The sequence below is a fragment of the Octodon degus genome, unplaced genomic scaffold, assembly GCF_000260255.1.
Source record: "Octodon degus isolate 3935 unplaced genomic scaffold, OctDeg1.0 scaffold00107, whole genome shotgun sequence".
Taxonomy (NCBI): Eukaryota; Metazoa; Chordata; class Mammalia; order Rodentia; family Octodontidae; genus Octodon; species Octodon degus.
The window spans coordinates 9,610,462-9,624,862 of record NW_004524683.1 but is presented as its reverse complement, the minus strand read 5'-3'; the positions used below and the strand labels follow the sequence as shown (position 1 = coordinate 9,624,862).

The following is a 14,401-nucleotide window of genomic DNA, read 5'->3' as shown; positions in this document are numbered from 1 at the left end:
TGCTGGGGGATTGAACCGTGGTCCCTGTGCTTTGCTAAGCTTGTTCTAAGTAGGTGCTTTAGACCACTGAGCCATCTCACCCACCCGGTGTTTTACTTCAGTCTGAACCTATCTTTCTAGCAGCCACCTGGATTTGGTCTTTCACACCAAGATTGATCTTCATTTGAAAAGGCTTTTACTGGATAGATTGGGATGAGAAGGCTTTATTTTTCAACACAGAAGTTTGAGGTTCTCTATATTCTCACTAATTCTGTTTGCAAACTAGCTCGTTGTTTTCTAAACTTATTTCCTTCCTGTTAGTAGCACATCAAAAGGAGCTATGCTTTCAATTTTGTCTTTCATCTCCTCCTCCAACTCTGCTACTCATAAGATATATTTCATGCCTGCCAGATTATGGTAGTTTAGACAAATGTCTACCACTAAATAACACAGGTGGAAATTGTTCTGGTCTTTCATACCAATTTTTTTCCTGCTCATTAGGTAGGTCCAAAGGCAAAGTCACATAATGTAGATATTTTGTTGTTTTCATGATAATGATAACCTCACTAAAGTGATTGCAAATGATGAAATCACCAAGATGAATTGTGTAAAAAAGAGAAAATAAAAAGTCACAGTCATGACCCCAGAAAACTCTAACATTTAAAGATCCAATAAAGGACTAGAAGAGTGTGAGAAGGAATGGACAAGAGCGATGGTACAACCAAGGAGCAAAAGCAAAAAGTGATTCAAGAAAGAGCAAATGGGGCTGGAGATATAGCTCAGGGGCACAGTGTCTGCCTGGCAAGAGCAAGGTCCTGAGTTCAATTCCCAGTCAAAAAAAAGAACAAACTGTGAACTGTAAACAATACTACTGAGGGACCAAGGATGTAGATTTGGCCATCTGGAGGGTGACTGGTATCCTTGAGAACCATTTTAGTGGAGAGCAGGACAAACTGAGAGTCACATTAATTGAACAATTAATGGAAAATGGGAAAAGGTACAACAGATGCAGACATAACTTGGAGATGTTTATTTAAAAGAAGAGAAGAAAATATGGCAAGTGAGAATTATGGGGTCAAGTGACGGGTTGTTTTTTTTTTTTTTTAATAGAAAACACTAGGGGGGTGTACATGCTGACTGCAGCAATTCAAAAAAAAAGACTGAGAGAGATGTTAATTGAGGAAACAGACAGGAAGCGTTGAAATCCAGCGTACATACAGAGGGTTAGACATCAACAGTAAGAAGGGCATTTTCTGAGTTGTAATAAGATAAAACAGAGAGAAGATGGGTGTTAATTCAGAGATAGAAAACCAGACCCAAGCCAATGTTCCAGGATGCCTACTTTGTGTCATCATTTGTCCCAAATCTTCTGCATGTAATTCTTCAGTCCTGTGAGTTTTCTTTCATTTCATGCCTTCTTTACAAATAAGAAATCAGAGGCTTCAAGCAGTTGAGTGGCTTTCCTGAGCTTTCTCAACCCATCCAAATCAGAATGGATGTTTAAGCCTCATCAGTCTGACCCTGACCCTACACTCTGATCTTCTATTCCAGAATGACCTGACTCATTTTTCCATAGAGAAGTGATATTCAAAAAGAAAAGGACAAAACTAAGCCTATATTTCATGCAGACCAAAACTGACCTATTCTAGAACCTTCTCGAGTGAGCAGGAGAGGTGAGGAGAGAAAGGCTGCAGTAAAAGAGGGAGAAAGATAAGATTAATACTAATTCCATCCTGTCCCCCCTCAATGTATACAGTGTTGCCTGTTTTTTCAAAGCATTTTGCATTCCTTCTCTCAGTGAGCAATGAATGGTTTAAGTGAAGCTAGAAATATTTCTGTAGGAACATTTTTTAAAAAAAGAGCCATTTTCTAGTTGTCGTGAGATATTTGAGTTCTAAAGATCCAAAGTAAAAAAATTAAAAATAAAAAGATCCAAAATGAGATTTTTCACATTTGCCTTTGGCATAGCCTATGGCAGATTCAAACAGTGTTAATACATACCTTACAATAAATCAGTTCATCTGCTTACAGCCACTTGGCCCTGTGCTGCCCTGTGCAAAGTTAGAAATCCAAGAAAACAAATTTTTTTTTGTACTGAGAATTGAACTCAGGACCTTATACTTGCTAGGAAGGTGCTGTGCCAGTGAGCTACATCCCCAGCCCCCAAATTTCAAATATGGGCTCTTGATTATAAAAAAAAAAAAAAAATGCTGACGAGAAGCACACAAGAGGAACTATCTTGACCTCATCACCCTACTTTAGAAAGCATTTTGACGTGGAGAGGAAAAAGAGGCAGTCTTGTGCCTGTATCAGAAAATACGTCCACAGTACTTCGTGTCATTCGTTTAACAGTCCCTGAGCTAGTGTTGGATTCTAGGCCCTGAGCTGGTTGAAGGCATATAAAGATGTGTGAGGCCCTTCTGACCTTGAAGAACTCCAGGGCTAGTGGACAAGCAGAGTCCTCTGACAAGGTGTTCAGTACACGTGTCCATGGAGCCATGAGAACACAGCAGTGGCAGGGGAGAGAAAGGACCAGAGTGGAGACAGTGTGAGCTGTGACACACCTCCACCTGCTCTGTGGTTCTCTCAGTGTGCCTCCATATACATACGTACTGGTTTGTTTGAATCAGCCTTCCCCTGTCTTACCTTTCCAATGTTTACCCTTCCAAAGCTAATTAGAATGAAACTAGTCAGTTTTTCTCCTTTTTTCTTGGTTTGGGGTGCTCCCCTGGCCAAAGCCAAGAGGTGCTCTTCCAGGAGTCTGGGCCCATGGCCTTCCCTGGTGACCCTAAGCCCCTGACCTTTGCTTAGCCCATACAAGCTGTGAAGCTTACTGTTTCCCAGCCTCAGGCTCCAGGTTTTCCTTCTCCTCTCTTCTTCCCAAGCAATTGGAGAGCCCCCTGAGAAAGGAGCTGGGTTCTCTCAGTTTCATCAGGGTGGCCTAATTATTCTAGCAAATTGGGTTTAGAAGGCAGCCTCATAGCAGTGGTTTGGGAACTCAGCTTTGGCCATCCCCTAAGCTTGCTGGATGTCCTAGCTGGCCATGAGAAGGAAAAAGCAGATGAGGGATCCAGGAGGAAAGGGTCACTGGCCCAAGGGAAATGGCCCACATTGCTGCCATCTCCAATCCTATGACCAGAATTCAGGCGTGTGTGTTTCCAAGCGAGGGAAGCAAGCAGTGCAGTCTGTCTGTGTGCCCAGGAAGCAGAGGCAGCAGGCGTCTGTGAGTACACACTAGACTGCCACTAAGTGGGTGGAACTGGCAGAGAGGCAGATTACTGCGCTCCAGTGAGGACAGCAAGGGCAACAGGAACTCCTGTGTCCAAGAGTGGGGATCTGGCATGTTCTGTGTGGGCTTAGGGAGGGTGACTGGGAGAGGCTGTAGCCACTCCACACATGAGAAATGGGTGGAAACTATTTGCACAGAGTAGGAGCTGACTGTGTCTGCAGGTGGGGGCTCTGCAGAGTGGAGTCTGAATGTCTCTCGTCAGCCTTCTTCAGCCAGCATGAATGCATTCAGGTAGCGCTCAACTAGAATGAATTAACTTCTCTCTTGTGTGTGTAGAATGTAGCAGGAGGCTGTACCATCCTTGGGAGAAGGAAGAAAACAGGCACTCAGGTAATTTTTCCATTTTTGTGATCCAGTTATGGAGCCCTGGCTAGGCAGCACCACTGGACACAAGCTAACAGCATCGTCTATTTGAGGCAAATGCTCTGGACTGTTGTCTCCCTGCCCCCAACCTCCTGCCCCTAGAAAGGAAACAAACTGATGTCATGAGACATTCCTTTCTAATAACAAAAACAAATGGGAGGTCTCAGGGGGGACTGCTTCTATGGAGAGACGGTGGTCATTTAAGAATGAGAAAATGGTGACTCCTGCTCAGAGTTCTGGTTAAGTAGCAGGCAGAATTTCTTCAACATCATTTTGAATCAAGAGAGGCACCAAAATCACTTTAGTAAAATCTTTGAGTGGGAAAAACATAAAGAAAACAAAATCCAACTCAGGCTGCTTTCCCCGGAAAAGGCATTAGTCAGGCAGCCGCTGGAGCCAGCCACCTCTCAAGAGTCTGTTTTTCAGTGTCACTGCGGTGACTCTCCATGCTCTGAGTTTTAATTCTAGCCTCTAATCTCAGTCGCTTCTGTGATAAATTAATTGTAATGATAGAGGCCCCAGTTACGAGGTCTGCACCGTTTGCTTGTAATGTGAGCGACAGCTTTAGGGCCTGCTTTATTTAAGATGCCGGGGTAATTACATGGGAGTTAGCATATGCAGGCAGAGATATGATTCATTCTTCCAGCCACAAGCATGACACAGCTGTTTGCAGGATAAAATAGGGGAACCGTGTTGTTACAAAATGTTCCCCTTATTATACCTCATTAAAAACAAGGCTGTGATAAGTCAGGACTGGCAATGAAGAAAATCTATTGCCCCTCTGTAAAACCTGATAGGAAGGAACTTAGAGCTGTGCTGTGCCATTTATTTATTTATCTATCTATCTATTTATTTATTTATATACTTTTTTGTCCTTTCTCTGACTCTTATGTCCCTATTTTTCTGCAACTCACTGAATACTTGGGGAAAAAACAACCTCCTAGACCTTCTTCCTTTCTTGTTAGGAAATAAGGGCTGCCCTTTCCCTTGCTTAGCTGCAGCTGAGAATTTTCAGAAAGAGAGCATTCACTCAGAACAAAGCCAGGGGGTTCTTTTTGGTGACCTGCCCCAATTTCATCCCCATCACCTTCAACGAGAGCACACAGGCTGCGTGAGCTCAGAGGCTCTGGTGGAGGCCAGAGCTTCAAAGGCAGAGAAAATCATGGGCAGGAGACAAGATCCTTCCTTTCAAGAGGCAGACATGCTATCTGCCCCCAGTGCTTTTCTTTTTAAAAATAACTTTAAAAATGGAAATGAATTTTGGCCTGATTTTTCTTCTCCCCTATCTCTCTAAGGAAATTGTGAGAATTCAAACCAATGTGCAGATCAATACTGAACTACCGACCAAGGCCAAAGAAATCAGGCTGTTCTTGACCAGAGGAAAGACAAAAGCCACAGCATAGAGAGTGTTCTCCAAGTGACAGCTACATAGGGCCATTCCCAAGGAGCCATCCATGATGTACACACATGTCTGTCCAATAGTAAAGCCTACTGAGGAAGCTGTCAATCCTCAGGCCTAAGAATGTGGGTGGCCTGGGTTCAGATCCTCCCCACCTCCTGCTGTCTGTGTATATCTGGCTGAGGTGGGTCATACCTCCATGCCTCCCTACCTTCACAGCCTATAAAATGAAGTTGGCAATAATACTGCCTATCTGTAGGGTTCCTGTAAGGAGTAGATGCTATCATACACATAAAGAGCTTAGAACAATGCCTGAAAATGGCAAGTATTCAATAAATGTTAACTATTTTTATAAGTAACATAGTTAGCAGTAGCAAACTGCTATGGACCAGGCTATGTGTTATATTTAAAGGGAAAGATTGAAAAAATTATGGCCGCTGCAACAGAAATAAATACTATAACCTGATTTTTTTACCCTTTCTTAGGGTTTGGGCTTTAGGGACAAAGTCTCAAGATTTAGGTTGGAAATACAGGGAGGTAAGTCCATGGGCACTCGCAACTGGCATCTTCTTTGTCCTCCATGAGTGCTTGCTGAATTAAGCGGCAGTGTTCTGACATTCTGGAGGAGGGACCACTTAAGGAAGGAAACAAGTGATCAGGAAATGTTCAGATACAGGTTTGAAAATAATGCTGGAGGGCCAGCCAAATAGCTCAGCAGACTAAAGCACCTGCTTAAGCAGACACAGGGACCGGGGTTCGATCCCCGGTGGTCTGTGCTGGCCCCGCCCCTGGGATGTGCTGAGATGGTAATTGAGACTGGACATGGTGATGCACACGCCTGTAATCCCAGCCTTGGGAGGCTGCAAACAGGAGAATCACTTTGTGAGACTCTGTAGATCCTGTAGACCCTGACCTAAAGAAAGAAAATGCTGCTGGAGCCATAAAAGCCATGCTACATGGGTAGGTAAGAGGCCATGTAATAAAAAATCTCACATGTAATACAAGTCAGTAGGATCACACAGACATTAGGTAAAAAAAGAAGAAATCATGCAGTTGAAGCTAACTATACCATACAATAAAAGGGAGTAAACAGGATTCTGATAAGTTGTTGTAGGAGTTCAACAAAGTGGGTGGCTTCAGTGGGAGCCTGTATGTAGTCTTCAGGACTCCTTTCACTCAGTGAATTCAGTTCCCCTCTCTGTGCTAGACTAGGCACCCCCCTTTGGCTCTGCTCTACCCCATTGCCTTGGTTTCAACTACATGAGAATGAGTTGAATTTTCATCTGCCTATTGGGCATTTCCCAGTAGGAAAAAGCCAATTGCTCAAAATTCTAGTCAAAGGCCCACTGTGTCTCCTAGGCTCTGATTTGTGCCCATTTCTGAACCAGTGACTGAGGACAGGAAAACAGTGCTATGACTGCTTCATGCTGTGTTGCATCCATTATCTTAGAGAGAAGGGTAGAGTCAGTCACTAGAACCTCCTAGGCTGAGAATAGAGGAACAACTGGTTTCAAATGGTGCATTTAGTTTCACAACTCTGTCTTTTAAAAAAAAATTTAAATTTTTTTATTAATTTTATTGAGAAACAAATAGCAATGAGACAGTTTCAAAACACAACTCTATGTCTTTACACAGTGTTACACCCACTACTTGGGAAATGGTCTTATATCGTGTCTAACTAATTAGTTCTGTTTGTTCTTAGAAACCTGGATCATCTGCAAAACCTATTCCATTAGAGCTAATTACTTTATTTTTCTGTACTTCAAGCATAAGTTTACTGTTGAATTTATCAATCTATACATTCAGTGTATACAATGCATGCTTGAACGTAAACAGTGTATTTTGAGCCTATCAACCTCTACATTCAGATTGTATGTTTCTTTATTATCCCCACTCTACTGTGAATTACTTCATGGGAGGGATTATCTTAAATATCTTTCTGTTTCCCACTCAGCTTGAATAAAGTAGGCACTCAACAAATGTTTCTTAATGCATCTTCACAAGACTAGTTGAACAACAAAGTATATTAGCAACTAGAAAAGGAAACACTGGATATACTTAAGAATAAAAACAAGAAGTGAGGAATCAAAGACAAAAAGCACAAGGAAAATTAGTAACTTTAAATAATTTTTTCAATACCATAATTTATGGGATGCAGCTAAAACAGTGTTTTGAGGGAAACTGATAGCGTAAAGACCTACATTTAAGAAAAAAAAAAAGATTTAAATCACTAACCTAAGTTGCCCACCTTAAGAAACTAGAAAAAGAAAAACAAACTGAATCAATACAAGCAGAAAAGAAAGAATTAATAAAAATCAGAATATAGTGAATGAAAAACAGAATAGAAAAACAAAAGCAAGTCAACAAAACTGAAAGCTGATTCTTTGAAAGACCAACCAGTTGACAGCCTCTTATGAGACTGAATAAGAAGAGAAGAGGACTCGAATTAGTAAAATCAGGACTAAATCAGGAGACAGAAGTACTGTTCCTACAGACATAAGGAAGTGCTATAAGGAAATGTTATGAATAGCTGTATGCCAAGAAAATTAGATAACTTGGATAAAATGCACAGATATTTAGAAAAACACAAACTACCAAAACTAACTCAAGAAGAAAAACATCTGAATAGGCCTATCATGAGTGAAGAACTTGAATTAATAATTTAAAATTTCCCACAAACAAAAGCAAGCCCAGATAGATTCACTGGCCAGTTCTACACAAACCTAAAGAATTATTAATACCAATCCTCCACAACCCCTTCAGCCATATAAAAGAGGAAGGAACACTTCCTGAATCATTACAGGAGGCCAGAATTACTCTATTACCAAAACCAGGAAGAAGTACAACAATAAATAAATAAATAAATACCAACACTTCTATGAATATATATGCAAAAATCTTCAACAAAGTCTAACTTATAAAAACAATCATGCCACCATGATCAAGTGAGATTTACCCCAGGAATGCAAATTTGACTTACAATAAAAACAAACTATTGCAATATAGTACATTATATTAATAAAAGAAAGAACAAAAACTATGTGATTACCACAATAGACACACCAAAAAAAAAAAAAACATTTGACAAAATTCAGCACCACTTCATGATAAAAACATTCAAAAACTAAGAATGCAAGGGGACTTTCTTAATCGTAGAGACTAGATGCTGTCCGCTTGGTGCAGGAACAAAACCAGGATGTCCACTCTCACCACTTCTTGTAAACATTGTATCATATGTTCTAATGATTAAGGAAGAGAATGAAATAAAAGGTATCAGATTGGAAAGAAAGAAGAAAACTCAATAATAACAAAGAATACCCCAATTTTAAAATGGGCAAAGGATCTGAATAGGTATTCCTCTCAAGAAGATACATGGTGCTCAATAAGCACAGGAAGGAAAGTTCAACATTGTTACATAAGGGAAATGCAAATCTAATTCACAAGGAGGTTCTGCTTCACATCCTCAAAGGTGGGTATAATCAAAAAGCCAGATAATAGCTCCAAGTTTGTAGCTCAGTGATAGAGGGTTTTCCTGGTGAGCCTGATACCCTACATTCAATCTCCAACACTGCCAAAATAAACAGTAAAATGAATAATAATAGTAGTAATAGTAATAATGTTGGTGAGGATATAAAGAAGTTTGGAACATTTGTATGCTACTTGTGGAGATATAAAGTAGTAAAGGGCTTGTGGAGGATTGGTATTTATTATTCTTTAGGTTTTGGATCACAAATAGTGGCAGATCACAAATAGTGTAGCCTTTTGGCTGTTTCTCAAAAAGCTAAACATGGAGTTACCATTTGACCCAAGGATTCCACTGCTAGGTACAGTGATCGCCCCTGATTCATGGAGAATATATTCCAAGGACCCCAGTGGATGCCTGAGACTGTAGATGGCACCAAACCTTACACATGCTACGGCTGTTCCTACACATACCTACCTATGATAAAGCTTCACTTATTAACTAGATACAGTAAGAACTGGTAATAATTACAACAGAAGAACATAAGCTAGAAAAATTATAACAGCATATGATAAAAAGTATATGAAGGGGCCGGGGAGATAGCTCAGTAGAATAAGTACTTGCCTGGCAAGCGCAAGGGCCTGAGTTCAATCCCTAGTTCCACAAAAAAAAAAAGTATATGAATGGGGTCTCTCAAAAGATCTTACTGTATTGGTCTCACCCTCCTTGTGGCAATGTAAAATTAGACAATTCCTGTGTGATGAGAAGTAAGGCCAGTGACACAGGCATTATGACTCAGCACCAGCTACTATTGACCTTCTTGAGAAAGACAGACAAACCATGACAATGACAGTCAATGCAGGTAATCAAAACAAGAAACAAAGCTGCAGGTAAGGACCACTGCATATACACTAAAACTGAGACTATACGTTAGCACAAAAATTTGCACACACAAAAAAATTTGTACACTGATTGATGTTCATACTAACATTATTCAGTGAAAAAGTGGAACAGTCCAAATATTCATTAACTGACCAACAAACAAATGTGATTTATTCATCAATGGAATATTTTCAGTCATAAAAAATTAAATATTGGTACATAGTATAGCATAGATACATCAGGCCACGTAAAGGACTGCAGACACAGAAGGCTATGTGCTATTGTGCTTTTACTTACGTGAGATGTCCAGAACATGGGAGGCTTGGGAATGACCACTTAAAGATAGGGATTCAGGGAGCAAGAAGGATGAAAATATCCTAAAATTCATCATGGTGAGAGTTGAACAGCTCTCTCAGTAATATTAAAATAATTGAATTGTATGCTGTAAATGGGTCTGTATGTGAATCGTATCTTAATAAATAGATTCCCTTTTTCAGTACTGGGGATTGAAAATCTAGAGCCTTCATACTGAGTTCCATTCTCATTTTTTTATTATTATTTATTTATGTGTGTGTGTGTGTGTGTGTGTGTGTGTGGCCAGCTCAGCCCACCAGGGGGCGGGGCTGGCTGGCATGTGGTGCTGGGGGATTGAACCGCGGTCCCTGTGCTTTGCTAAGTTTGTTCTAAGTAGGTGCTTTAGACCACTGAGCCATCTCACCAGCCCCCATTCTCATTTTTTTTTTAAATTTTGACATAGGGTTTCATTAAGTTACTAGTTTGTCTAGGCTGAGCTGGCCTAGACACACTAGTAACTTGCCTCAGCACTCCTAGAGTGCTGAGATTGTGCACCACTATACCCAGGTAAATATATTTCCTAAAAGAGGAAATAGTTCAAGAGAACTAGAACTAGAGTGGCAAGAGTGAGGATAAAGAAAAAGGGATAAACTAAAGCGCAATCATAGAATTAGAAAATCTACTGGACTTAGCTAAAAAATTTACTTCTGTGCAAATTAAAAGAAGAAAATGTGTGATGAAATTTCCAAGTTAAGTGCCTGGGAGTAATGGATATCACCATTAAAGGAAACAGGAAATACAAAACAGAAAGTGGCAGAGTAAGTATAAGTGCAAAGACAAATGTTTTCATAGTACCACAGTGTGTGACACGGAACAGGTAATATTAAATTCTAATTAAGGCTGGAGACAGCTCCTGTGGAACAGCTGCCTAGGGTGTGCAAGAGCACAGGTTGAATCCCCTGCACGAAGGACAGAAAAAGAGGGAGGGAGAGATCAAGGGAAGGAAAAAAGGGAAGGAAAAAGAGAGAGAGGTGTAATCCAGTTGTTTTAAGCACTGAGGATACCACAAGATTATACCAAAGACTGCCTTTGAAAATTAGTCTAGGGCTGAGGACATAGGTCAGTGGCAGACACTGCTTAGCACGTGGAAGGCCCTGGGCTCAATCTCCAGCACCACAAAAACAAAATAAAACAAAACCAAAAAAAAGGATATAGTCTCATGGAATCCAGACTACTTGAACAGTGGCTTCAATAAACTGTGATGTTTGGGGCTGGTGAGATGGCTCAGTGGTCTAAAGCACCTACCTAGAACAAGCTTAGCAAAGCACAGGGACTGCAGTTCAATCCCCCAGCACCACATGCCAGCCAGCCCCGCCCCCTGGTGGGCTGAGCTGGCCACACACACACACACACACACACACATAAATAAAATAAATAAATTAAAAAAAAAACTGTGATGCTTAATATCACAGTCCCTCTGACACAGAGGGACAAATCAATGGGAAGGGGAAAAAGAATTAGTTCTCTATCTGACATATTGAATTTTAGGTGCCTGTGAGAAATCCTGGTGAAAAAGTTGGGAGATGGGCAATTCTGAAAAGTTGAGAGAGTGAAAAATCAGAAGAGGAGGAAGGACTGGTGATAGAGATTTGAAGTCACTAATATTTATATAACTGAAGCTGTAGGTTTAATGAGCTGTATCTGGAAGACAGGTGTATGGACACAGAAATGAATGAGTGAATGAGAAATGAATGAGTGAATGAATGAGAAATGAGTGAGTGAATGAATGAATGAGAAATGAGAGTGAATGAATGAATGAATGAATGAATGAATGAATGAATGAATGATTGAATGAATGTTTTCTGTATTTTAGGGAAGGGTCTACAGGGTGTTCAGGGTCTTCCTACTAGATCGGACTCCTAGTGATCCTCCTGTTTACAGCCTCCCAAGAGCTGGGATTACAGGCATGTGCCACTACACTCAGTCTCAATTGCTGTCTCAGCGTGCCCCAGGGGCAGGGCCGGCATGGCAGACAGGCCAGGGAAGGAACCCTCGGCCCCTGAGAATGATTATCTTAAAATCTTTGGATAAAAAACCATAAGATGAATGCTGAGGGAAAAAGAATTGGTATGAAGTAACAAGGTAGCGCTTACTCCCACTGCACGCTGCAGAGCTGGGTCTGAAGGGAGAGCCAGCAACATCAGCTTTCCCTACTTTTCAGCCCTGCCCTCTGCCACATCTACAGAGCATGGCTTCCCAGCCCTGTATGGTGCTGCTGGGTAACAGATTTGTGTGATTTGGGTGATGGTCCAGAGCACAGTTCTTATTCTCGTCATCCCTCCCCGCAACAATGAAGCTGCCTCCCACACACCCTGTTCACCTAGCAAGTCGCTAAAATTAAAACTTAATCAAGCATGTTCACTTGGGAATGCTGAATAATTCTGCAGCCTGCCCCAGAGAGCAGGGAATTGCTGGGCTGACAGCTGCAATGAGAACTGCGACAGGTGCCTACACTTGCAGTGCTCCTCTCCAGATGCCTGACAGACAGAGGAAGGGGGCCTGGCCATCCCAGCTTTTACACTTGTGTTCACCTTACCCATGGTTCAGATCTCTTTTTTCTTGTAGTACTGGGGATTGAACTCAGGTCCTTCATAACATGTTACATGCCCAACTCATTTTTATTCTTATTTTGAGATAAGTCTCACTAAGTCACTAAATTTGGACTCAAACTCAAATTTGAGCCTGGCTTGGGCTCGAATTTGCAATCCTACTGCATCAGCCCCAGAGTTCTGGGACTACAGGCATGCACCACTACATTAAGCTCAGATATCTTCTCAAGGGTCTTGTTGCTTCTTGGCTTATACTAGTAATCATTATAATATTATAATATATCATATATACTATACTATACTATACTATACTATACTATACTATACTATACTATACTATACTATACTATACTAGTCTGGCCAGGGAACTCGCCAGCTGAGAACAATGAACTAGCAGTGGCTTGGCCCTGGCTTGCTCTGACAGCAGTCACGTCTCTACTCCCAGACATGCACCACTACATTAAGCTCAGATATCTTCTCAAGGGTCTTGTTGCTTCTTGGCTTATACTTTTATCATGTATAATATTATAATATATCATATATACTATACTATACTATACTATACTATACTATACTATACTATACTATACTATACTATACTATACTATACTAGTCTGGCCAGGGAACTCGCCAGCTGAGAACAATGAACTAGCAGTGGCTTGGCCCTGGCTTGCTCTGACAGCAGTCACGTCTCTACTCCCAGACATGCCAGATGGGAGTCAGCATTTCCGTGGAATAAATTTGATGAGTGACAAATATCCCCATTTCTTTCATTGATAGATCTGCCCTTTACAGCTACATTTTTTTCTGGGTTCCCAGAAGGGAAAGACCCACCGGCAGGTGCAGTACACAAGCTACTGAGAATATTGTCACATGCAGATTCTGCCCTGGTCTCAGAGACCAAACTCTTCGTGTCCTCTGTTTGCTCCACTTGTCACCAAATCTCCATGACTCGCAGTGCATCACCAGGACTGTCATTCATACAGGGCTGTGTGTACCCAAGCCTAGTGCTTCCCACCCTTGCCTGATATTGGGCCCACTGGGCAAATTTTAGAAATTAGTGACCGCCTCCCTGCCAGGTCACAATCTCATTGATTCTGGAGCATGACCTCAGCATTGGGATTTTTTTTTCCTGAATTCAAAAGCTACTTTATTGCCTTTGTTTGACTGTTAATACCACTGTCATACTGTGACAGCAGGTGGTTTGAAAGCAACCATAGATGTCAGAATTTTTAAGATGGGAATTTGGTCTGAATTTTATACCTGATCTTTTAAAAATGCAGTAGGAGCAAGACCATTTTCAGATTCACATGTCATGTTAACCTTTAGAACAACTGCTAAGTCATTACAATATACTTTCTTTATAAACCACTTAATATATGTTTTGTACAGAGACTACTATGCAAGAAAAATTTAGACTTTTTTTAGACAAGACCTAACTTCTGGACTTCAATGAGATGTGGAAATATTTCTTGTAGAACTTTGTTTCTTTCTCTCCAAACTTTTCTTGCCTCGCTTCTTCTCAGTCTGACAAAGTGATCTGCATAAGGCATTGCATAGAGTCGTTTCTTCTTGTGTCCTTTCTCTAGGCACCAAGGTATAGGCCACTGCTTGAACTTGTGGCAAATGATTCTTCCTAAGATGTCTCTTCTCCGAGCAGAAGGGCTAGCTCTTTTTGACCACTCTGGAGAAGCCTTAAAGCATCCTATTTTTCCTGAACAACTGTCCTGGACAGCTTGTGCCTCCATGGAATCAACAACATTTCTAATCATCTTGGGCTTGGCCCTGACGATCTTTGCCACCTGCCCTCGCATTCTGGAGTTACAAGCACGTTTCTTTCTTTCAGTGAGACATACCAAGGCTTGTATAAATCTTCATTACATTTGCTCCTTGATTGCTGACAAGTCTGTGCGGCTCCAGATTGCACTTTTTCTTTTCTCCCAATTCTTCAGGTCATCGAAAAAAACTCTTCCAAAGTTTGGTGTGGTGGTGCACACCTGTAATCCCAGCACTTGGGAGGCAGAGGCAGGAGGATTTTCATGAGTTTGAGGCCAGCTTGGACCACATAGCTAGTCCAGGCCAACCTGAACTACAATAATGAGATCTTATCTCAAGGAACAAAC

The 14,401-nt window shown here is 41.2% G+C and overlaps 1 protein-coding gene and 1 pseudogene across 1 annotated transcript in view; one reads left to right on the top strand and one right to left on the bottom strand.

The window, feature by feature from the left end:
* Positions 1-14,401, top strand: part of Rnf220 (ring finger protein 220) — a 243,958-nt gene that overhangs the window by 80,492 nt on the left and 149,065 nt on the right. The window lies entirely within an intron of this gene.
* The window catches only part of LOC105743229, a 19,313-nt pseudogene continuing 18,614 nt past the window's right edge, over positions 13,703-14,401 (bottom strand).